This window comes from Schistocerca piceifrons, unplaced genomic scaffold (assembly GCF_021461385.2).
Source record: "Schistocerca piceifrons isolate TAMUIC-IGC-003096 unplaced genomic scaffold, iqSchPice1.1 HiC_scaffold_573, whole genome shotgun sequence".
Taxonomy (NCBI): Eukaryota; Metazoa; Arthropoda; class Insecta; order Orthoptera; family Acrididae; genus Schistocerca; species Schistocerca piceifrons.
In genome coordinates, this window is record NW_025728814.1 from 54,715 (window position 1) to 74,458 (window position 19,744).

Genomic DNA, 19,744 nt, shown 5'->3' on the forward strand with positions numbered 1-19,744 from the left:
ACGAAGCGTGCCGCCACTGCGTGGATCGTGGCTCACACTGTGTTCGCCCTCCTGCAATTGCGACTTACGGACGACTATGCCTATCTGGTTTATTTGTCCACGCAACATGACCTCACTAAAACCAGGAAAGACTATGACAAAATCTTTGCCAATTTTCTGCACATTGCACTCGCATTTGCCCACGACAAACTGTTGTAAGCAACACTTCACTGCTGCGACTTTTCTTTACTTCTGTGTTTTGCATTGTCTCCGGGCCCGGATACATAGTTAATGCAAATTGAATACTACAGGAACAGTGAATCATTCAACAAGTACGATGCTTACGCTTGTGCCGGACTGCAACGTGGAAACGACGACGAAAAGTTTAACACAGTTTTATCCTGTGTTCGTGTGTGTTTGTGTTTCGTTGTGGTTTAGTGATTTCTTTATGTTTTATTTATTTATTTTTTTTTTTTTTTTTTTTTTTTTTTTTTACACCGTCTGGTTCCTCCGTCATCGGCGTACATTCAAGGATGCGCTACGCACCGCGCTGCCACGGAGATTGTTTGGTTTTGAAGAAAAGAGGATTTTTTACTTTCTTTTTCTTACGTCGGAGAGGATTGTGTTTTCCTTCTCGTTTTCCGCCGGACAGTTTTCGGAAAGTTCGGGAGTCTACTCATTCCTTTGACATGTGTGGATACTTTTAAATTTTTGTGACTTTTTTCATTACTTATTTTAATGGCCGCTCCGAAGCATTTTGAACAACAAATCATGGGACGTGTGAAGGGTGTTCCTTCCCTGTGACTGAGAGGACTAACTCAGGCAGTTTTGATTTTTTATACTTTTTTTCAATTTTATTCTTTCCTTTACTGAATTTAGGTGGACAGCGCCTCATGCGCTGTTATTCTTTCATTTTTTATTTTAAGGCGTGTAGGCGCAAAGCTACTGCTTGCTGTCATTATAGGCCTGCACTTTCACTTCAAGAGGTTTTAGTTTTCCTTCGATGCTTCGTTCGCGGTGAACAGCCACAAGAAACTTTCCTCAAAGCAATCCAGTATCTCCGATTTCATCACTTCATCTTGAACACCAACGTCTTCCAAGGAACCATACCGAGAAGTTTACGGTTTTCAACTGAATGGACAGTGCAACAATTCGTCTTTTCTGTTTGCAAGCAGCACCGTTTTATTTTATAGCTGAAGAAGCTCGCCGAAGAAGGCAAAATTGGAGAGCGCAAGGCCGGGCTATAAGGGGAGTTGGGAGGCCAAAAAAAAAAAAAAAAAAAAAAAAAAAAAAAAAAAAAAAAAAAAAAAAAAAGAAAAAGCTGCCAATTTTTACTTCTCGTTTTTGTTCCATTGCGGTGTGGTCTCGTGGGTAAGAAGGCAGCTCCTGTGACCGCCGTGGCGCGTAGGTAGCGTGGCCGAGCGGTCTAAGGCGCTGGTTTCAGGCACCAGTCTCTTCGGAGGCGTGGGTTCGAATCCCACCGCTGCCAGTGTTTTCTGTCTCGGAAGCCGTAGCACTGATTACCCGCGACGAAAACAGCACAGCAAGCCGTGAGCGTCTCTTTCTTAAATTGTCGTAGCAGCACAGTGCGTGGTGCAACGACAGGATTCACAAGCGCAGTTTGGTGTCACGATTGCTGGCGTCCGTCTCCACGAAATGTGTCCAGAGCACGACGTTCTATAAAGTGGAAACGCTAACTTTTGCCGTTGTCGTCAAGTAGATTGTGTATAGCCTGCTGTGTTCGCTGGAGGAGCCCTGGCGTCGTTATCCGGTGTGGTCTAGTGGCTAGGATACCTGGCTCTCACCCAGGAGGCCCGGGTTCGATTCCCGGTACCGGAAAAGCGCATTTTGTTGCTCCTCTTATGCGACTTGTCCCGACTTAGCTCGGCTGACGCTTGCAGAAAACTACGTTAAGTACGATTCGTGGTGACAAGTGACGGCGAGAGCGATGCGACATCTATCCACCTCTTATCGAGGCACCTACCTGTGGTCAACAGAGCTGGAGGACTGCAAGACATTGCCACGGGGGTTGAATGCAGCTAACCACACTGCTTAGTGTCCTAACAGCGCAGACACGTTCGTTTGCCAGTACACATGTAATGGAGACCGCGTCTGACACAGCTGTGGGGAGACACAGTGGTGTGTGGGCTGAGCTTTGCTGTGCATCGCCACTTGCAGTCGCGAGAACTGCTCTCGGCGGTGCTTCCGTGGCCGTGATCGTCTAGTGGTTAGGACATTGCGTTGTGGCCGCAATAACCCAGGTTCGAATCCTGGTCACGGCAAATTTTAAAGTTTTGCCTTGCTGTCGCTGCAGTGACGATTGTGACTCAGTGTTTGAAATCACGGTGCCCTCTTCATTTTTCACTCATGTTCCGCAGGCTGCAGGTGGCACTACCAGTTCATTATCAACACGCAATGCCGCCGCACCAGAGCGCGGGCAGCTGCCTGTGTAGTTAATCTCTATTCAAAAAGGGCAGTTGTTTGAGGTGCAATGGATGAGCAGCCAGTCGCAGCAGAACAGGAAGCTGTGTCGTGCACTGTTTCTACAAAAGCGAAGAACACTGACGCAGGTAGCGTGGCCGAGCGGTCTAAGGCGCTGGTTTAAGGCACCAGTCTCTTCGGAGGCGTGGGTTCGAATCCCACCGCTGCCAATTTTTACTTCTCGTTTTTGTTCCATTGCGGTGTGGTCTCGTGGGTAAGAAGGCAGCTCCTGTGACCGCCGTGGCGCGTAGGTAGCGTGGCCGAGCGGTCTAAGGCGCTGGTTTCAGGCACCAGTCTCTTCGGAGGCGTGGGTTCGAATCCCACCGCTGCCAGTGTTTTCTGTCTCGGAAGCCGTAGCACTGATTACCCGCGACGAAAACAGCACAGCAAGCCGTGAGCGTCTCTTTCTTAAATTGTCGTAGCAGCACAGTGCGTGGTGCAACGACAGGATTCACAAGCGCAGTTTGGTGTCACGATTGCTGGCGTCCGTCTCCACGAAATGTGTCCAGAGCACGACGTTCTATAAAGTGGAAACGCTAACTTTTGCCGTTGTCGTCAAGTAGATTGTGTATAGCCTGCTGTGTTCGCTGGAGGAGCCCTGGCGTCGTTATCCGGTGTGGTCTAGTGGCTAGGATACCTGGCTCTCACCCAGGAGGCCCGGGTTCGATTCCCGGTACCGGAAAAGCGCATTTTGTTGCTCCTCTTATGCGACTTGTCCCGACTTAGCTCGGCTGACGCTCCGCTGACGCTTGCAGAAAACTACGTTAAGTACGATTCGTGGTGACAAGTGACGGCGAGAGCGATGCGACATCTATCCACCTCTTATCGAGGCACCTACCTGTGGTCAACAGAGCTGGAGGACTGCAAGACATTGCCACGGGGGTTGAATGCAGCTAACCACACTGCTTAGTGTCCTAACAGCGCAGACACGTTCGTTTGCCAGTACACATGTAATGGAGACCGCGTCTGACACAGCTGTGGGGAGACACAGTGGTGTGTGGGCTGAGCTTTGCTGTGCATCGCCACTTGCAGTCGCGAGAACTGCTCTCGGCGGTGCTTCCGTGGCCGTGATCGTCTAGTGGTTAGGACATTGCGTTGTGGCCGCAATAACCCAGGTTCGAATCCTGGTCACGGCAAATTTTAAAGTTTTGCCTTGCTGTCGCTGCAGTGACGATTGTGACTCAGTGTTTGAAATCACGGTGCCCTCTTCATTTTTCACTCATGTTCCGCAGGCTGCAGGTGGCACTACCAGTTCATTATCAACACGCAATGCCGCCGCACCAGAGCGCGGGCAGCTGCCTGTGTAGTTAATCTCTATTCAAAAAGGGCAGTTGTTTGAGGTGCAATGGATGAGCAGCCAGTCGCAGCAGAACAGGAAGCTGTGTCGTGCACTGTTTCTACAAAAGCGAAGAACACTGACGCAGGTAGCGTGGCCGAGCGGTCTAAGGCGCTGGTTTAAGGCACCAGTCTCTTCGGAGGCGTGGGTTCGAATCCCACCGCTGCCAATTTTTACTTCTCGTTTTTGTTCCATTGCGGTGTGGTCTCGTGGGTAAGAAGGCAGCTCCTGTGACCGCCGTGGCGCGTAGGTAGCGTGGCCGAGCGGTCTAAGGCGCTGGTTTCAGGCACCAGTCTCTTCGGAGGCGTGGGTTCGAATCCCACCGCTGCCAGTGTTTTCTGTCTCGGAAGCCGTAGCACTGATTACCCGCGACGAAAACAGCACAGCAAGCCGTGAGCGTCTCTTTCTTAAATTGTCGTAGCAGCACAGTGCGTGGTGCAACGACAGGATTCACAAGCGCAGTTTGGTGTCACGATTGCTGGCGTCCGTCTCCACGAAATGTGTCCAGAGCACGACGTTCTATAAAGTGGAAACGCTAACTTTTGCCGTTGTCGTCAAGTAGATTGTGTATAGCCTGCTGTGTTCGCTGGAGGAGCCCTGGCGTCGTTATCCGGTGTGGTCTAGTGGCTAGGATACCTGGCTCTCACCCAGGAGGCCCGGGTTCGATTCCCGGTACCGGAAAAGCGCATTTTGTTGCTCCTCTTATGCGACTTGTCCCGACTTAGCTCGGCTGACGCTTGCAGAAAACTACGTTAAGTACGATTCGTGGTGACAAGTGACGGCGAGAGCGATGCGACATCTATCCACCTCTTATCGAGGCACCTACCTGTGGTCAACAGAGCTGGAGGACTGCAAGACATTGCCACGGGGGTTGAATGCAGCTAACCACACTGCTTAGTGTCCTAACAGCGCAGACACGTTCGTTTGCCAGTACACATGTAATGGAGACCGCGTCTGACACAGCTGTGGGGAGACACAGTGGTGTGTGGGCTGAGCTTTGCTGTGCATCGCCACTTGCAGTCGCGAGAACTGCTCTCGGCGGTGCTTCCGTGGCCGTGATCGTCTAGTGGTTAGGACATTGCGTTGTGGCCGCAATAACCCAGGTTCGAATCCTGGTCACGGCAAATTTTAAAGTTTTGCCTTGCTGTCGCTGCAGTGACGATTGTGACTCAGTGTTTGAAATCACGGTGCCCTCTTCATTTTTCACTCATGTTCCGCAGGCTGCAGGTGGCACTACCAGTTCATTATCAACACGCAATGCCGCCGCACCAGAGCGCGGGCAGCTGCCTGTGTAGTTAATCTCTATTCAAAAAGGGCAGTTGTTTGAGGTGCAATGGATGAGCAGCCAGTCGCAGCAGAACAGGAAGCTGTGTCGTGCACTGTTTCTACAAAAGCGAAGAACACTGACGCAGGTAGCGTGGCCGAGCGGTCTAAGGCGCTGGTTTCAGGCACCAGTCTCTTCGGAGGCGTGGGTTCGAATCCCACCGCTGCCAGTGTTTTCTGTCTCGGAAGCCGTAGCACTGATTACCCGCGACGAAAACAGCACAGCAAGCCGTGAGCGTCTCTTTCTTAAATTGTCGTAGCAGCACAGTGCGTGGTGCAACGACAGGATTCACAAGCGCAGTTTGGTGTCACGATTGCTGGCGTCCGTCTCCACGAAATGTGTCCAGAGCACGACGTTCTATAAAGTGGAAACGCTAACTTTTGCCGTTGTCGTCAAGTAGATTGTGTATAGCCTGCTGTGTTCGCTGGAGGAGCCCTGGCGTCGTTATCCGGTGTGGTCTAGTGGCTAGGATACCTGGCTCTCACCCAGGAGGCCCGGGTTCGATTCCCGGTACCGGAAAAGCGCATTTTGTTGCTCCTCTTATGCGACTTGTCCCGACTTAGCTCGGCTGACGCTTGCAGAAAACTACGTTAAGTACGATTCGTGGTGACAAGTGACGGCGAGAGCGATGCGACATCTATCCACCTCTTATCGAGGCACCTACCTGTGGTCAACAGAGCTGGAGGACTGCAAGACATTGCCACGGGGGTTGAATGCAGCTAACCACACTGCTTAGTGTCCTAACAGCGCAGACACGTTCGTTTGCCAGTACACATGTAATGGAGACCGCGTCTGACACAGCTGTGGGGAGACACAGTGGTGTGTGGGCTGAGCTTTGCTGTGCATCGCCACTTGCAGTCGCGAGAACTGCTCTCGGCGGTGCTTCCGTGGCCGTGATCGTCTAGTGGTTAGGACATTGCGTTGTGGCCGCAATAACCCAGGTTCGAATCCTGGTCACGGCAAATTTTAAAGTTTTGCCTTGCTGTCGCTGCAGTGACGATTGTGACTCAGTGTTTGAAATCACGGTGCCCTCTTCATTTTTCACTCATGTTCCGCAGGCTGCAGGTGGCACTACCAGTTCATTATCAACACGCAATGCCGCCGCACCAGAGCGCGGGCAGCTGCCTGTGTAGTTAATCTCTATTCAAAAAGGGCAGTTGTTTGAGGTGCAATGGATGAGCAGCCAGTCGCAGCAGAACAGGAAGCTGTGTCGTGCACTGTTTCTACAAAAGCGAAGAACACTGACGCAGGTAGCGTGGCCGAGCGGTCTAAGGCGCTGGTTTAAGGCACCAGTGTCTTCGGAGGCGTGGGTTCGAATCCCACCGCTGCCAATTTTTACTTCTCGTTTTTGTTCCATTGCGGTGTGGTCTCGTGGGTAAGAAGGCAGCTCCTGTGACCGCCGTGGCGCGTAGGTAGCGTGGCCGAGCGGTCTAAGGCGCTGGTTTCAGGCACCAGTCTCTTCGGAGGCGTGGGTTCGAATCCCACCGCTGCCAGTGTTTTCTGTCTCGGAAGCCGTAGCACTGATTACCCGCGACGAAAACAGCACAGCAAGCCGTGAGCGTCTCTTTCTTAAATTGTCGTAGCAGCACAGTGCGTGGTGCAACGACAGGATTCACAAGCGCAGTTTGGTGTCACGATTGCTGGCGTCCGTCTCCACGAAATGTGTCCAGAGCACGACGTTCTATAAAGTGGAAACGCTAACTTTTGCCGTTGTCGTCAAGTAGATTGTGTATAGCCTGCTGTGTTCGCTGGAGGAGCCCTGGCGTCGTTATCCGGTGTGGTCTAGTGGCTAGGATACCTGGCTCTCACCCAGGAGGCCCGGGTTCGATTCCCGGTACCGGAAAAGCGCATTTTGTTGCTCCTCTTATGCGACTTGTCCCGACTTAGCTCGGCTGACGCTTGCAGAAAACTACGTTAAGTACGATTCGTGGTGACAAGTGACGGCGAGAGCGATGCGACATCTATCCACCTCTTATCGAGGCACCTACCTGTGGTCAACAGAGCTGGAGGACTGCAAGACATTGCCACGGGGGTTGAATGCAGCTAACCACACTGCTTAGTGTCCTAACAGCGCAGACACGTTCGTTTGCCAGTACACATGTAATGGAGACCGCGTCTGACACAGCTGTGGGGAGACACAGTGGTGTGTGGGCTGAGCTTTGCTGTGCATCGCCACTTGCAGTCGCGAGAACTGCTCTCGGCGGTGCTTCCGTGGCCGTGATCGTCTAGTGGTTAGGACATTGCGTTGTGGCCGCAATAACCCAGGTTCGAATCCTGGTCACGGCAAATTTTAAAGTTTTGCCTTGCTGTCGCTGCAGTGACGATTGTGACTCAGTGTTTGAAATCACGGTGCCCTCTTCATTTTTCACTCATGTTCCGCAGGCTGCAGGTGGCACTACCAGTTCATTATCAACACGCAATGCCGCCGCACCAGAGCGCGGGCAGCTGCCTGTGTAGTTAATCTCTATTCAAAAAGGGCAGTTGTTTGAGGTGCAATGGATGAGCAGCCAGTCGCAGCAGAACAGGAAGCTGTGTCGTGCACTGTTTCTACAAAAGCGAAGAACACTGACGCAGGTAGCGTGGCCGAGCGGTCTAAGGCGCTGGTTTAAGGCACCAGTCTCTTCGGAGGCGTGGGTTCGAATCCCACCGCTGCCAATTTTTACTTCTCGTTTTTGTTCCATTGCGGTGTGGTCTCGTGGGTAAGAAGGCAGCTCCTGTGACCGCCGTGGCGCGTAGGTAGCGTGGCCGAGCGGTCTAAGGCGCTGGTTTCAGGCACCAGTCTCTTCGGAGGCGTGGGTTCGAATCCCACCGCTGCCAGTGTTTTCTGTCTCGGAAGCCGTAGCACTGATTACCCGCGACGAAAACAGCACAGCAAGCCGTGAGCGTCTCTTTCTTAAATTGTCGTAGCAGCACAGTGCGTGGTGCAACGACAGGATTCACAAGCGCAGTTTGGTGTCACGATTGCTGGCGTCCGTCTCCACGAAATGTGTCCAGAGCACGACGTTCTATAAAGTGGAAACGCTAACTTTTGCCGTTGTCGTCAAGTAGATTGTGTATAGCCTGCTGTGTTCGCTGGAGGAGCCCTGGCGTCGTTATCCGGTGTGGTCTAGTGGCTAGGATACCTGGCTCTCACCCAGGAGGCCCGGGTTCGATTCCCGGTACCGGAAAAGCGCATTTTGTTGCTCCTCTTATGCGACTTGTCCCGACTTAGCTCGGCTGACGCTTGCAGAAAACTACGTTAAGTACGATTCGTGGTGACAAGTGACGGCGAGAGCGATGCGACATCTATCCACCTCTTATCGAGGCACCTACCTGTGGTCAACAGAGCTGGAGGACTGCAAGACATTGCCACGGGGGTTGAATGCAGCTAACCACACTGCTTAGTGTCCTAACAGCGCAGACACGTTCGTTTGCCAGTACACATGTAATGGAGACCGCGTCTGACACAGCTGTGGGGAGACACAGTGGTGTGTGGGCTGAGCTTTGCTGTGCATCGCCACTTGCAGTCGCGAGAACTGCTCTCGGCGGTGCTTCCGTGGCCGTGATCGTCTAGTGGTTAGGACATTGCGTTGTGGCCGCAATAACCCAGGTTCGAATCCTGGTCACGGCAAATTTTAAAGTTTTGCCTTGCTGTCGCTGCAGTGACGATTGTGACTCAGTGTTTGAAATCACGGTGCCCTCTTCATTTTTCACTCATGTTCCGCAGGCTGCAGGTGGCACTACCAGTTCATTATCAACACGCAATGCCGCCGCACCAGAGCGCGGGCAGCTGCCTGTGTAGTTAATCTCTATTCAAAAAGGGCAGTTGTTTGAGGTGCAATGGATGAGCAGCCAGTCGCAGCAGAACAGGAAGCTGTGTCGTGCACTGTTTCTACAAAAGCGAAGAACACTGACGCAGGTAGCGTGGCCGAGCGGTCTAAGGCGCTGGTTTAAGGCACCAGTCTCTTCGGAGGCGTGGGTTCGAATCCCACCGCTGCCAATTTTTACTTCTCGTTTTTGTTCCATTGCGGTGTGGTCTCGTGGGTAAGAAGGCAGCTCCTGTGACCGCCGTGGCGCGTAGGTAGCGTGGCCGAGCGGTCTAAGGCGCTGGTTTCAGGCACCAGTCTCTTCGGAGGCGTGGGTTCGAATCCCACCGCTGCCAGTGTTTTCTGTCTCGGAAGCCGTAGCACTGATTACCCGCGACGAAAACAGCACAGCAAGCCGTGAGCGTCTCTTTCTTAAATTGTCGTAGCAGCACAGTGCGTGGTGCAACGACAGGATTCACAAGCGCAGTTTGGTGTCACGATTGCTGGCGTCCGTCTCCACGAAATGTGTCCAGAGCACGACGTTCTATAAAGTGGAAACGCTAACTTTTGCCGTTGTCGTCAAGTAGATTGTGTATAGCCTGCTGTGTTCGCTGGAGGAGCCCTGGCGTCGTTATCCGGTGTGGTCTAGTGGCTAGGATACCTGGCTCTCACCCAGGAGGCCCGGGTTCGATTCCCGGTACCGGAAAAGCGCATTTTGTTGCTCCTCTTATGCGACTTGTCCCGACTTAGCTCGGCTGACGCTTGCAGAAAACTACGTTAAGTACGATTCGTGGTGACAAGTGACGGCGAGAGCGATGCGACATCTATCCACCTCTTATCGAGGCACCTACCTGTGGTCAACAGAGCTGGAGGACTGCAAGACATTGCCACGGGGGTTGAATGCAGCTAACCACACTGCTTAGTGTCCTAACAGCGCAGACACGTTCGTTTGCCAGTACACATGTAATGGAGACCGCGTCTGACACAGCTGTGGGGAGACACAGTGGTGTGTGGGCTGAGCTTTGCTGTGCATCGCCACTTGCAGTCGCGAGAACTGCTCTCGGCGGTGCTTCCGTGGCCGTGATCGTCTAGTGGTTAGGACATTGCGTTGTGGCCGCAATAACCCAGGTTCGAATCCTGGTCACGGCAAATTTTAAAGTTTTGCCTTGCTGTCGCTGCAGTGACGATTGTGACTCAGTGTTTGAAATCACGGTGCCCTCTTCATTTTTCACTCATGTTCCGCAGGCTGCAGGTGGCACTACCAGTTCATTATCAACACGCAATGCCGCCGCACCAGAGCGCGGGCAGCTGCCTGTGTAGTTAATCTCTATTCAAAAAGGGCAGTTGTTTGAGGTGCAATGGATGAGCAGCCAGTCGCAGCAGAACAGGAAGCTGTGTCGTGCACTGTTTCTACAAAAGCGAAGAACACTGACGCAGGTAGCGTGGCCGAGCGGTCTAAGGCGCTGGTTTCAGGCACCAGTCTCTTCGGAGGCGTGGGTTCGAATCCCACCGCTGCCAGTGTTTTCTGTCTCGGAAGCCGTAGCACTGATTACCCGCGACGAAAACAGCACAGCAAGCCGTGAGCGTCTCTTTCTTAAATTGTCGTAGCAGCACAGTGCGTGGTGCAACGACAGGATTCACAAGCGCAGTTTGGTGTCACGATTGCTGGCGTCCGTCTCCACGAAATGTGTCCAGAGCACGACGTTCTATAAAGTGGAAACGCTAACTTTTGCCGTTGTCGTCAAGTAGATTGTGTATAGCCTGCTGTGTTCGCTGGAGGAGCCCTGGCGTCGTTATCCGGTGTGGTCTAGTGGCTAGGATACCTGGCTCTCACCCAGGAGGCCCGGGTTCGATTCCCGGTACCGGAAAAGCGCATTTTGTTGCTCCTCTTATGCGACTTGTCCCGACTTAGCTCGGCTGACGCTTGCAGAAAACTACGTTAAGTACGATTCGTGGTGACAAGTGACGGCGAGAGCGATGCGACATCTATCCACCTCTTATCGAGGCACCTACCTGTGGTCAACAGAGCTGGAGGACTGCAAGACATTGCCACGGGGGTTGAATGCAGCTAACCACACTGCTTAGTGTCCTAACAGCGCAGACACGTTCGTTTGCCAGTACACATGTAATGGAGACCGCGTCTGACACAGCTGTGGGGAGACACAGTGGTGTGTGGGCTGAGCTTTGCTGTGCATCGCCACTTGCAGTCGCGAGAACTGCTCTCGGCGGTGCTTCCGTGGCCGTGATCGTCTAGTGGTTAGGACATTGCGTTGTGGCCGCAATAACCCAGGTTCGAATCCTGGTCACGGCAAATTTTAAAGTTTTGCCTTGCTGTCGCTGCAGTGACGATTGTGACTCAGTGTTTGAAATCACGGTGCCCTCTTCATTTTTCACTCATGTTCCGCAGGCTGCAGGTGGCACTACCAGTTCATTATCAACACGCAATGCCGCCGCACCAGAGCGCGGGCAGCTGCCTGTGTAGTTAATCTCTATTCAAAAAGGGCAGTTGTTTGAGGTGCAATGGATGAGCAGCCAGTCGCAGCAGAACAGGAAGCTGTGTCGTGCACTGTTTCTACAAAAGCGAAGAACACTGACGCAGGTAGCGTGGCCGAGCGGTCTAAGGCGCTGGTTTAAGGCACCAGTCTCTTCGGAGGCGTGGGTTCGAATCCCACCGCTGCCAATTTTTACTTCTCGTTTTTGTTCCATTGCGGTGTGGTCTCGTGGGTAAGAAGGCAGCTCCTGTGACCGCCGTGGCGCGTAGGTAGCGTGGCCGAGCGGTCTAAGGCGCTGGTTTCAGGCACCAGTCTCTTCGGAGGCGTGGGTTCGAATCCCACCGCTGCCAGTGTTTTCTGTCTCGGAAGCCGTAGCACTGATTACCCGCGACGAAAACAGCACAGCAAGCCGTGAGCGTCTCTTTCTTAAATTGTCGTAGCAGCACAGTGCGTGGTGCAACGACAGGATTCACAAGCGCAGTTTGGTGTCACGATTGCTGGCGTCCGTCTCCACGAAATGTGTCCAGAGCACGACGTTCTATAAAGTGGAAACGCTAACTTTTGCCGTTGTCGTCAAGTAGATTGTGTATAGCCTGCTGTGTTCGCTGGAGGAGCCCTGGCGTCGTTATCCGGTGTGGTCTAGTGGCTAGGATACCTGGCTCTCACCCAGGAGGCCCGGGTTCGATTCCCGGTACCGGAAAAGCGCATTTTGTTGCTCCTCTTATGCGACTTGTCCCGACTTAGCTCGGCTGACGCTTGCAGAAAACTACGTTAAGTACGATTCGTGGTGACAAGTGACGGCGAGAGCGATGCGACATCTATCCACCTCTTATCGAGGCACCTACCTGTGGTCAACAGAGCTGGAGGACTGCAAGACATTGCCACGGGGGTTGAATGCAGCTAACCACACTGCTTAGTGTCCTAACAGCGCAGACACGTTCGTTTGCCAGTACACATGTAATGGAGACCGCGTCTGACACAGCTGTGGGGAGACACAGTGGTGTGTGGGCTGAGCTTTGCTGTGCATCGCCACTTGCAGTCGCGAGAACTGCTCTCGGCGGTGCTTCCGTGGCCGTGATCGTCTAGTGGTTAGGACATTGCGTTGTGGCCGCAATAACCCAGGTTCGAATCCTGGTCACGGCAAATTTTAAAGTTTTGCCTTGCTGTCGCTGCAGTGACGATTGTGACTCAGTGTTTGAAATCACGGTGCCCTCTTCATTTTTCACTCATGTTCCGCAGGCTGCAGGTGGCACTACCAGTTCATTATCAACACGCAATGCCGCCGCACCAGAGCGCGGGCAGCTGCCTGTGTAGTTAATCTCTATTCAAAAAGGGCAGTTGTTTGAGGTGCAATGGATGAGCAGCCAGTCGCAGCAGAACAGGAAGCTGTGTCGTGCACTGTTTCTACAAAAGCGAAGAACACTGACGCAGGTAGCGTGGCCGAGCGGTCTAAGGCGCTGGTTTAAGGCACCAGTCTCTTCGGAGGCGTGGGTTCGAATCCCACCGCTGCCAATTTTTACTTCTCGTTTTTGTTCCATTGCGGTGTGGTCTCGTGGGTAAGAAGGCAGCTCCTGTGACCGCCGTGGCGCGTAGGTAGCGTGGCCGAGCGGTCTAAGGCGCTGGTTTCAGGCACCAGTCTCTTCGGAGGCGTGGGTTCGAATCCCACCGCTGCCAGTGTTTTCTGTCTCGGAAGCCGTAGCACTGATTACCCGCGACGAAAACAGCACAGCAAGCCGTGAGCGTCTCTTTCTTAAATTGTCGTAGCAGCACAGTGCGTGGTGCAACGACAGGATTCACAAGCGCAGTTTGGTGTCACGATTGCTGGCGTCCGTCTCCACGAAATGTGTCCAGAGCACGACGTTCTATAAAGTGGAAACGCTAACTTTTGCCGTTGTCGTCAAGTAGATTGTGTATAGCCTGCTGTGTTCGCTGGAGGAGCCCTGGCGTCGTTATCCGGTGTGGTCTAGTGGCTAGGATACCTGGCTCTCACCCAGGAGGCCCGGGTTCGATTCCCGGTACCGGAAAAGCGCATTTTGTTGCTCCTCTTATGCGACTTGTCCCGACTTAGCTCGGCTGACGCTCCGCTGACGCTTGCAGAAAACTACGTTAAGTACGATTCGTGGTGACAAGTGACGGCGAGAGCGATGCGACATCTATCCACCTCTTATCGAGGCACCTACCTGTGGTCAACAGAGCTGGAGGACTGCAAGACATTGCCACGGGGGTTGAATGCAGCTAACCACACTGCTTAGTGTCCTAACAGCGCAGACACGTTCGTTTGCCAGTACACATGTAATGGAGACCGCGTCTGACACAGCTGTGGGGAGACACAGTGGTGTGTGGGCTGAGCTTTGCTGTGCATCGCCACTTGCAGTCGCGAGAACTGCTCTCGGCGGTGCTTCCGTGGCCGTGATCGTCTAGTGGTTAGGACATTGCGTTGTGGCCGCAATAACCCAGGTTCGAATCCTGGTCACGGCAAATTTTAAAGTTTTGCCTTGCTGTCGCTGCAGTGACGATTGTGACTCAGTGTTTGAAATCACGGTGCCCTCTTCATTTTTCACTCATGTTCCGCAGGCTGCAGGTGGCACTACCAGTTCATTATCAACACGCAATGCCGCCGCACCAGAGCGCGGGCAGCTGCCTGTGTAGTTAATCTCTATTCAAAAAGGGCAGTTGTTTGAGGTGCAATGGATGAGCAGCCAGTCGCAGCAGAACAGGAAGCTGTGTCGTGCACTGTTTCTACAAAAGCGAAGAACACTGACGCAGGTAGCGTGGCCGAGCGGTCTAAGGCGCTGGTTTAAGGCACCAGTCTCTTCGGAGGCGTGGGTTCGAATCCCACCGCTGCCAATTTTTACTTCTCGTTTTTGTTCCATTGCGGTGTGGTCTCGTGGGTAAGAAGGCAGCTCCTGTGACCGCCGTGGCGCGTAGGTAGCGTGGCCGAGCGGTCTAAGGCGCTGGTTTCAGGCACCAGTCTCTTCGGAGGCGTGGGTTCGAATCCCACCGCTGCCAGTGTTTTCTGTCTCGGAAGCCGTAGCACTGATTACCCGCGACGAAAACAGCACAGCAAGCCGTGAGCGTCTCTTTCTTAAATTGTCGTAGCAGCACAGTGCGTGGTGCAACGACAGGATTCACAAGCGCAGTTTGGTGTCACGATTGCTGGCGTCCGTCTCCACGAAATGTGTCCAGAGCACGACGTTCTATAAAGTGGAAACGCTAACTTTTGCCGTTGTCGTCAAGTAGATTGTGTATAGCCTGCTGTGTTCGCTGGAGGAGCCCTGGCGTCGTTATCCGGTGTGGTCTAGTGGCTAGGATACCTGGCTCTCACCCAGGAGGCCCGGGTTCGATTCCCGGTACCGGAAAAGCGCATTTTGTTGCTCCTCTTATGCGACTTGTCCCGACTTAGCTCGGCTGACGCTTGCAGAAAACTACGTTAGGTACGATTCGTGGTGACAAGTGACGGCGAGAGCGATGCGACATCTATCCACCTCTTATCGAGGCACCTACCTGTGGTCAACAGAGCTGGAGGACTGCAAGACATTGCCACGGGGGTTGAATGCAGCTAACCACACTGCTTAGTGTCCTAACAGCGCAGACACGTTCGTTTGCCAGTACACATGTAATGGAGACCGCGTCTGACACAGCTGTGGGGAGACACAGTGGTGTGTGGGCTGAGCTTTGCTGTGCATCGCCACTTGCAGTCGCGAGAACTGCTCTCGGCGGTGCTTCCGTGGCCGTGATCGTCTAGTGGTTAGGACATTGCGTTGTGGCCGCAATAACCCAGGTTCGAATCCTGGTCACGGCAAATTTTAAAGTTTTGCCTTGCTGTCGCTGCAGTGACGATTGTGACTCAGTGTTTGAAATCACGGTGCCCTCTTCATTTTTCACTCATGTTCCGCAGGCTGCAGGTGGCACTACCAGTTCATTATCAACACGCAATGCCGCCGCACCAGAGCGCGGGCAGCTGCCTGTGTAGTTAATCTCTATTCAAAAAGGGCAGTTGTTTGAGGTGCAATGGATGAGCAGCCAGTCGCAGCAGAACAGGAAGCTGTGTCGTGCACTGTTTCTACAAAAGCGAAGAACACTGACGCAGGTAGCGTGGCCGAGCGGTCTAAGGCGCTGGTTTAAGGCACCAGTCTCTTCGGAGGCGTGGGTTCGAATCCCACCGCTGCCAATTTTTACTTCTCGTTTTTGTTCCATTGCGGTGTGGTCTCGTGGGTAAGAAGGCAGCTCCTGTGACCGCCGTGGCGCGTAGGTAGCGTGGCCGAGCGGTCTAAGGCGCTGGTTTCAGGCACCAGTCTCTTCGGAGGCGTGGGTTCGAATCCCACCGCTGCCAGTGTTTTCTGTCTCGGAAGCCGTAGCACTGATTACCCGCGACGAAAACAGCACAGCAAGCCGTGAGCGTCTCTTTCTTAAATTGTCGTAGCAGCACAGTGCGTGGTGCAACGACAGGATTCACAAGCGCAGTTTGGTGTCACGATTGCTGGCGTCCGTCTCCACGAAATGTGTCCAGAGCACGACGTTCTATAAAGTGGAAACGCTAACTTTTGCCGTTGTCGTCAAGTAGATTGTGTATAGCCTGCTGTGTTCGCTGGAGGAGCCCTGGCGTCGTTATCCGGTGTGGTCTAGTGGCTAGGATACCTGGCTCTCACCCAGGAGGCCCGGGTTCGATTCCCGGTACCGGAAAAGCGCATTTTGTTGCTCCTCTTATGCGACTTGTCCCGACTTAGCTCGGCTGACGCTTGCAGAAAACTACGTTAAGTACGATTCGTGGTGACAAGTGACGGCGAGAGCGATGCGACATCTATCCACCTCTTATCGAGGCACCTACCTGTGGTCAACAGAGCTGGAGGACTGCAAGACATTGCCACGGGGGTTGAATGCAGCTAACCACACTGCTTAGTGTCCTAACAGCGCAGACACGTTCGTTTGCCAGTACACATGTAATGGAGACCGCGTCTGACACAGCTGTGGGGAGACACAGTGGTGTGTGGGCTGAGCTTTGCTGTGCATCGCCACTTGCAGTCGCGAGAACTGCTCTCGGCGGTGCTTCCGTGGCCGTGATCGTCTAGTGGTTAGGACATTGCGTTGTGGCCGCAATAACCCAGGTTCGAATCCTGGTCACGGCAAATTTTAAAGTTTTGCCTTGCTGTCGCTGCAGTGACGATTGTGACTCAGTGTTTGAAATCACGGTGCCCTCTTCATTTTTCACTCATGTTCCGCAGGCTGCAGGTGGCACTACCAGTTCATTATCAACACGCAATGCCGCCGCACCAGAGCGCGGGCAGCTGCCTGTGTAGTTAATCTCTATTCAAAAAGGGCAGTTGTTTGAGGTGCAATGGATGAGCAGCCAGTCGCAGCAGAACAGGAAGCTGTGTCGTGCACTGTTTCTACAAAAGCGAAGAACACTGACGCAGGTAGCGTGGCCGAGCGGTCTAAGGCGCTGGTTTAAGGCACCAGTCTCTTCGGAGGCGTGGGTTCGAATCCCACCGCTGCCAATTTTTACTTCTCGTTTTTGTTCCATTGCGGTGTGGTCTCGTGGGTAAGAAGGCAGCTCCTGTGACCGCCGTGGCGCGTAGGTAGCGTGGCCGAGCGGTCTAAGGCGCTGGTTTCAGGCACCAGTCTCTTCGGAGGCGTGGGTTCGAATCCCACCGCTGCCAGTGTTTTCTGTCTCGGAAGCCGTAGCACTGATTACCCGCGACGAAAACAGCACAGCAAGCCGTGAGCGTCTCTTTCTTAAATTGTCGTAGCAGCACAGTGCGTGGTGCAACGACAGGATTCACAAGCGCAGTTTGGTGTCACGATTGCTGGCGTCCGTCTCCACGAAATGTGTCCAGAGCACGACGTTCTATAAAGTGGAAACGCTAACTTTTGCCGTTGTCGTCAAGTAGATTGTGTATAGCCTGCTGTGTTCGCTGGAGGAGCCCTGGCGTCGTTATCCGGTGTGGTCTAGTGGCTAGGATACCTGGCTCTCACCCAGGAGGCCCGGGTTCGATTCCCGGTACCGGAAAAGCGCATTTTGTTGCTCCTCTTATGCGACTTGTCCCGACTTAGCTCGGCTGACGCTTGCAGAAAACTACGTTAAGTACGATTCGTGGTGACAAGTGACGGCGAGAGCGATGCGACATCTATCCACCTCTTATCGAGGCACCTACCTGTGGTCAACAGAGCTGGAGGACTGCAAGACATTGCCACGGGGGTTGAATGCAGCTAACCACACTGCTTAGTGTCCTAACAGCGCAGACACGTTCGTTTGCCAGTACACATGTAATGGAGACCGCGTCTGACACAGCTGTGGGGAGACACAGTGGTGTGTGGGCTGAGCTTTGCTGTGCATCGCCACTTGCAGTCGCGAGAACTGCTCTCGGCGGTGCTTCCGTGGCCGTGATCGTCTAGTGGTTAGGACATTGCGTTGTGGCCGCAATAACCCAGGTTCGAATCCTGGTCACGGCAAATTTTAAAGTTTTGCCTTGCTGTCGCTGCAGTGACGATTGTGACTCAGTGTTTGAAATCACGGTGCCCTCTTCATTTTTCACTCATGTTCCGCAGGCTGCAGGTGGCACTACCAGTTCATTATCAACACGCAATGCCGCCGCACCAGAGCGCGGGCAGCTGCCTGTGTAGTTAATCTCTATTCAAAAAGGGCAGTTGTTTGAGGTGCAATGGATGAGCAGCCAGTCGCAGCAGAACAGGAAGCTGTGTCGTGCACTGTTTCTACAAAAGCGAAGAACACTGACGCAGGTAGCGTGGCCGAGCGGTCTAAGGCGCTGGTTTAAGGCACCAGTCTCTTCGGAGGCGTGGGTTCGAATCCCACCGCTGCCAATTTTTACTTCTCGTTTTTGTTCCATTGCGGTGTGGTCTCGTGGGTAAGAAGGCAGCTCCTGTGACCGCCGTGGCGCGTAGGTAGCGTGGCCGAGCGGTCTAAGGCGCTGGTTTCAGGCACCAGTCTCTTCGGAGGCGTGGGTTCGAATCCCACCGCTGCCAGTGTTTTCTGTCTCGGAAGCCGTAGCACTGATTACCCGCGACGAAAACAGCACAGCAAGCCGTGAGCGTCTCTTTCTTAAATTGTCGTAGCAGCACAGTGCGTGGTGCAACGACAGGATTCACAAGCGCAGTTTGGTGTCACGATTGCTGGCGTCCGTCTCCACGAAATGTGTCCAGAGCACGACGTTCTATAAAGTGGAAACGCTAACTTTTGCCGTTGTCGTCAAGTAGATTGTGTATAGCCTGCTGTGTTCGCTGGAGGAGCCCTGGCGTCGTTATCCGGTGTGGTCTAGTGGCTAGGATACCTGGCTCTCACCCAGGAGGCCCGGGTTCGATTCCCGGTACCGGAAAAGCGCATTTTGTTGCTCCTCTTATGCGACTTGTCCCGACTTAGCTCGGCTGACGCTTGCAGAAAACTACGTTAAGTACGATTCGTGGTGACAAGTGACGGCGAGAGCGATGCGACATCTATCCACCTCTTATCGAGGCACCTACCTGTGGTCAACAGAGCTGGAGGACTGCAAGACATTGCCACGGGGGTTGAATGCAGCTAACCACACTGCTTAGTGTCCTAACAGCGCAGACACGTTCGTTTGCCAGTACACATGTAATGGAGACCGCGTCTGACACAGCTGTGGGGAGACACAGTGGTGTGTGGGCTGAGCTTTGCTGTGCATCGCCACTTGCAGTCGCGAGAACTGCTCTCGGCGGTGCTTCCGTGGCCGTGATCGTCTAGTGGTTAGGACATTGCGTTGTGGCCGCAATAACCCAGGTTCGAATCCTGGTCACGGCAAATTTTAAAGTTTTGCCTTGCTGTCGCTGCAGTGACGATTGTGACTCAGTGTTTGAAATCACGGTGCCCTCTTCATTTTTCACTCATGTTCCGCAGGCTGCAGGTGGCACTACCAGTTCATTATCAACACGCAATGCCGCCGCACCAGAGCGCGGGCAGCTGCCTGTGTAGTTAATCTCTATTCAAAAAGGGCAGTTGTTTGAGGTGCAATGGATGAGCAGCCAGTCGCAGCAGAACAGGAAGCTGTGTCGTGCACTGTTTCTACAAAAGCGAAGAACACTGACGCAGGTAGCGTGGCCGAGCGGTCTAAGGCGCTGGTTTAAGGCACCAGTCTCTTCGGAGGCGTGGGTTCGAATCCCACCGCTGCCAATTTTTACTTCTCGTTTTTGTTCCATTGCGGTGTGGTCTCGTGGGTAAGAAGGCAGCTCCTGTGACCGCCGTGGCGCGTAGGTAGCGTGGCCGAGCGGTCTAAGGCGCTGGTTTCAGGCACCAGTCTCTTCGGAGGCGTGGGTTCGAATCCCACCGCTGCCAGTGTTTTCTGTCTCGGAAGCCGTAGCACTGATTACCCGCGAC

General features: G+C 53.5%; 55 non-coding genes across 55 annotated transcripts; all 55 read left to right on the plus strand.

Moving 5' to 3' along the window:
• The first annotated feature begins 1,386 nt into the window (after positions 1 to 1,386).
• On the plus strand, positions 1,387 to 1,468 carry Trnal-cag. The gene has a single exon. It is a non-coding gene; the product is annotated as a tRNA-Leu (tRNA).
• Positions 1,469 to 1,746: 278 nt separating this feature from the next.
• On the plus strand, positions 1,747 to 1,818 carry Trnae-cuc. Its single transcript has one exon. It is a non-coding gene; the product is annotated as a tRNA-Glu (tRNA).
• A 371-nt stretch (positions 1,819 to 2,189) lies between these two features.
• On the plus strand, positions 2,190 to 2,261 carry Trnah-gug. Its single transcript has one exon. It is a non-coding gene; the product is annotated as a tRNA-His (tRNA).
• Positions 2,262 to 2,548: 287 nt separating this feature from the next.
• Positions 2,549 to 2,630, plus strand: Trnal-aag. The gene has a single exon. It is a non-coding gene; the product is annotated as a tRNA-Leu (tRNA).
• An 80-nt stretch (positions 2,631 to 2,710) lies between these two features.
• On the plus strand, positions 2,711 to 2,792 carry Trnal-cag. The gene has a single exon. It is a non-coding gene; the product is annotated as a tRNA-Leu (tRNA).
• A 278-nt stretch (positions 2,793 to 3,070) lies between these two features.
• Trnae-cuc lies at positions 3,071 to 3,142 on the plus strand. The gene has a single exon. It is a non-coding gene; the product is annotated as a tRNA-Glu (tRNA).
• Positions 3,143 to 3,524: 382 nt separating this feature from the next.
• On the plus strand, positions 3,525 to 3,596 carry Trnah-gug. The gene has a single exon. It is a non-coding gene; the product is annotated as a tRNA-His (tRNA).
• A 287-nt stretch (positions 3,597 to 3,883) lies between these two features.
• On the plus strand, positions 3,884 to 3,965 carry Trnal-aag. Its single transcript has one exon. It is a non-coding gene; the product is annotated as a tRNA-Leu (tRNA).
• An 80-nt stretch (positions 3,966 to 4,045) lies between these two features.
• Trnal-cag lies at positions 4,046 to 4,127 on the plus strand. Its single transcript has one exon. It is a non-coding gene; the product is annotated as a tRNA-Leu (tRNA).
• A 278-nt stretch (positions 4,128 to 4,405) lies between these two features.
• Positions 4,406 to 4,477, plus strand: Trnae-cuc. Its single transcript has one exon. It is a non-coding gene; the product is annotated as a tRNA-Glu (tRNA).
• Positions 4,478 to 4,848: 371 nt separating this feature from the next.
• On the plus strand, positions 4,849 to 4,920 carry Trnah-gug. Its single transcript has one exon. It is a non-coding gene; the product is annotated as a tRNA-His (tRNA).
• A 287-nt stretch (positions 4,921 to 5,207) lies between these two features.
• Trnal-cag lies at positions 5,208 to 5,289 on the plus strand. The gene has a single exon. It is a non-coding gene; the product is annotated as a tRNA-Leu (tRNA).
• Positions 5,290 to 5,567: 278 nt separating this feature from the next.
• Positions 5,568 to 5,639, plus strand: Trnae-cuc. The gene has a single exon. It is a non-coding gene; the product is annotated as a tRNA-Glu (tRNA).
• Positions 5,640 to 6,010: 371 nt separating this feature from the next.
• Positions 6,011 to 6,082, plus strand: Trnah-gug. Its single transcript has one exon. It is a non-coding gene; the product is annotated as a tRNA-His (tRNA).
• Positions 6,083 to 6,369: 287 nt separating this feature from the next.
• Positions 6,370 to 6,451, plus strand: Trnal-aag. The gene has a single exon. It is a non-coding gene; the product is annotated as a tRNA-Leu (tRNA).
• Positions 6,452 to 6,531: 80 nt separating this feature from the next.
• Trnal-cag lies at positions 6,532 to 6,613 on the plus strand. Its single transcript has one exon. It is a non-coding gene; the product is annotated as a tRNA-Leu (tRNA).
• A 278-nt stretch (positions 6,614 to 6,891) lies between these two features.
• Trnae-cuc lies at positions 6,892 to 6,963 on the plus strand. Its single transcript has one exon. It is a non-coding gene; the product is annotated as a tRNA-Glu (tRNA).
• Positions 6,964 to 7,334: 371 nt separating this feature from the next.
• On the plus strand, positions 7,335 to 7,406 carry Trnah-gug. The gene has a single exon. It is a non-coding gene; the product is annotated as a tRNA-His (tRNA).
• A 287-nt stretch (positions 7,407 to 7,693) lies between these two features.
• Positions 7,694 to 7,775, plus strand: Trnal-aag. Its single transcript has one exon. It is a non-coding gene; the product is annotated as a tRNA-Leu (tRNA).
• An 80-nt stretch (positions 7,776 to 7,855) lies between these two features.
• On the plus strand, positions 7,856 to 7,937 carry Trnal-cag. Its single transcript has one exon. It is a non-coding gene; the product is annotated as a tRNA-Leu (tRNA).
• A 278-nt stretch (positions 7,938 to 8,215) lies between these two features.
• Trnae-cuc lies at positions 8,216 to 8,287 on the plus strand. Its single transcript has one exon. It is a non-coding gene; the product is annotated as a tRNA-Glu (tRNA).
• A 371-nt stretch (positions 8,288 to 8,658) lies between these two features.
• Positions 8,659 to 8,730, plus strand: Trnah-gug. The gene has a single exon. It is a non-coding gene; the product is annotated as a tRNA-His (tRNA).
• A 287-nt stretch (positions 8,731 to 9,017) lies between these two features.
• On the plus strand, positions 9,018 to 9,099 carry Trnal-aag. The gene has a single exon. It is a non-coding gene; the product is annotated as a tRNA-Leu (tRNA).
• An 80-nt stretch (positions 9,100 to 9,179) lies between these two features.
• Positions 9,180 to 9,261, plus strand: Trnal-cag. The gene has a single exon. It is a non-coding gene; the product is annotated as a tRNA-Leu (tRNA).
• A 278-nt stretch (positions 9,262 to 9,539) lies between these two features.
• Positions 9,540 to 9,611, plus strand: Trnae-cuc. Its single transcript has one exon. It is a non-coding gene; the product is annotated as a tRNA-Glu (tRNA).
• A 371-nt stretch (positions 9,612 to 9,982) lies between these two features.
• On the plus strand, positions 9,983 to 10,054 carry Trnah-gug. Its single transcript has one exon. It is a non-coding gene; the product is annotated as a tRNA-His (tRNA).
• Positions 10,055 to 10,341: 287 nt separating this feature from the next.
• On the plus strand, positions 10,342 to 10,423 carry Trnal-cag. Its single transcript has one exon. It is a non-coding gene; the product is annotated as a tRNA-Leu (tRNA).
• A 278-nt stretch (positions 10,424 to 10,701) lies between these two features.
• Positions 10,702 to 10,773, plus strand: Trnae-cuc. Its single transcript has one exon. It is a non-coding gene; the product is annotated as a tRNA-Glu (tRNA).
• A 371-nt stretch (positions 10,774 to 11,144) lies between these two features.
• On the plus strand, positions 11,145 to 11,216 carry Trnah-gug. Its single transcript has one exon. It is a non-coding gene; the product is annotated as a tRNA-His (tRNA).
• A 287-nt stretch (positions 11,217 to 11,503) lies between these two features.
• Positions 11,504 to 11,585, plus strand: Trnal-aag. The gene has a single exon. It is a non-coding gene; the product is annotated as a tRNA-Leu (tRNA).
• An 80-nt stretch (positions 11,586 to 11,665) lies between these two features.
• Trnal-cag lies at positions 11,666 to 11,747 on the plus strand. Its single transcript has one exon. It is a non-coding gene; the product is annotated as a tRNA-Leu (tRNA).
• A 278-nt stretch (positions 11,748 to 12,025) lies between these two features.
• Positions 12,026 to 12,097, plus strand: Trnae-cuc. Its single transcript has one exon. It is a non-coding gene; the product is annotated as a tRNA-Glu (tRNA).
• Positions 12,098 to 12,468: 371 nt separating this feature from the next.
• On the plus strand, positions 12,469 to 12,540 carry Trnah-gug. Its single transcript has one exon. It is a non-coding gene; the product is annotated as a tRNA-His (tRNA).
• A 287-nt stretch (positions 12,541 to 12,827) lies between these two features.
• Trnal-aag lies at positions 12,828 to 12,909 on the plus strand. The gene has a single exon. It is a non-coding gene; the product is annotated as a tRNA-Leu (tRNA).
• An 80-nt stretch (positions 12,910 to 12,989) lies between these two features.
• On the plus strand, positions 12,990 to 13,071 carry Trnal-cag. The gene has a single exon. It is a non-coding gene; the product is annotated as a tRNA-Leu (tRNA).
• A 278-nt stretch (positions 13,072 to 13,349) lies between these two features.
• On the plus strand, positions 13,350 to 13,421 carry Trnae-cuc. The gene has a single exon. It is a non-coding gene; the product is annotated as a tRNA-Glu (tRNA).
• A 382-nt stretch (positions 13,422 to 13,803) lies between these two features.
• On the plus strand, positions 13,804 to 13,875 carry Trnah-gug. The gene has a single exon. It is a non-coding gene; the product is annotated as a tRNA-His (tRNA).
• A 287-nt stretch (positions 13,876 to 14,162) lies between these two features.
• On the plus strand, positions 14,163 to 14,244 carry Trnal-aag. The gene has a single exon. It is a non-coding gene; the product is annotated as a tRNA-Leu (tRNA).
• An 80-nt stretch (positions 14,245 to 14,324) lies between these two features.
• On the plus strand, positions 14,325 to 14,406 carry Trnal-cag. The gene has a single exon. It is a non-coding gene; the product is annotated as a tRNA-Leu (tRNA).
• Positions 14,407 to 14,684: 278 nt separating this feature from the next.
• Positions 14,685 to 14,756, plus strand: Trnae-cuc. Its single transcript has one exon. It is a non-coding gene; the product is annotated as a tRNA-Glu (tRNA).
• A 371-nt stretch (positions 14,757 to 15,127) lies between these two features.
• Trnah-gug lies at positions 15,128 to 15,199 on the plus strand. The gene has a single exon. It is a non-coding gene; the product is annotated as a tRNA-His (tRNA).
• A 287-nt stretch (positions 15,200 to 15,486) lies between these two features.
• On the plus strand, positions 15,487 to 15,568 carry Trnal-aag. Its single transcript has one exon. It is a non-coding gene; the product is annotated as a tRNA-Leu (tRNA).
• An 80-nt stretch (positions 15,569 to 15,648) lies between these two features.
• On the plus strand, positions 15,649 to 15,730 carry Trnal-cag. The gene has a single exon. It is a non-coding gene; the product is annotated as a tRNA-Leu (tRNA).
• A 278-nt stretch (positions 15,731 to 16,008) lies between these two features.
• Positions 16,009 to 16,080, plus strand: Trnae-cuc. Its single transcript has one exon. It is a non-coding gene; the product is annotated as a tRNA-Glu (tRNA).
• A 371-nt stretch (positions 16,081 to 16,451) lies between these two features.
• On the plus strand, positions 16,452 to 16,523 carry Trnah-gug. Its single transcript has one exon. It is a non-coding gene; the product is annotated as a tRNA-His (tRNA).
• Positions 16,524 to 16,810: 287 nt separating this feature from the next.
• On the plus strand, positions 16,811 to 16,892 carry Trnal-aag. Its single transcript has one exon. It is a non-coding gene; the product is annotated as a tRNA-Leu (tRNA).
• An 80-nt stretch (positions 16,893 to 16,972) lies between these two features.
• Trnal-cag lies at positions 16,973 to 17,054 on the plus strand. The gene has a single exon. It is a non-coding gene; the product is annotated as a tRNA-Leu (tRNA).
• A 278-nt stretch (positions 17,055 to 17,332) lies between these two features.
• Trnae-cuc lies at positions 17,333 to 17,404 on the plus strand. The gene has a single exon. It is a non-coding gene; the product is annotated as a tRNA-Glu (tRNA).
• A 371-nt stretch (positions 17,405 to 17,775) lies between these two features.
• Positions 17,776 to 17,847, plus strand: Trnah-gug. The gene has a single exon. It is a non-coding gene; the product is annotated as a tRNA-His (tRNA).
• Positions 17,848 to 18,134: 287 nt separating this feature from the next.
• On the plus strand, positions 18,135 to 18,216 carry Trnal-aag. Its single transcript has one exon. It is a non-coding gene; the product is annotated as a tRNA-Leu (tRNA).
• An 80-nt stretch (positions 18,217 to 18,296) lies between these two features.
• Trnal-cag lies at positions 18,297 to 18,378 on the plus strand. Its single transcript has one exon. It is a non-coding gene; the product is annotated as a tRNA-Leu (tRNA).
• A 278-nt stretch (positions 18,379 to 18,656) lies between these two features.
• Positions 18,657 to 18,728, plus strand: Trnae-cuc. Its single transcript has one exon. It is a non-coding gene; the product is annotated as a tRNA-Glu (tRNA).
• A 371-nt stretch (positions 18,729 to 19,099) lies between these two features.
• Trnah-gug lies at positions 19,100 to 19,171 on the plus strand. Its single transcript has one exon. It is a non-coding gene; the product is annotated as a tRNA-His (tRNA).
• A 287-nt stretch (positions 19,172 to 19,458) lies between these two features.
• Trnal-aag lies at positions 19,459 to 19,540 on the plus strand. The gene has a single exon. It is a non-coding gene; the product is annotated as a tRNA-Leu (tRNA).
• Positions 19,541 to 19,620: 80 nt separating this feature from the next.
• Positions 19,621 to 19,702, plus strand: Trnal-cag. Its single transcript has one exon. It is a non-coding gene; the product is annotated as a tRNA-Leu (tRNA).
• Positions 19,703 to 19,744: the final 42 nt, after the last annotated feature.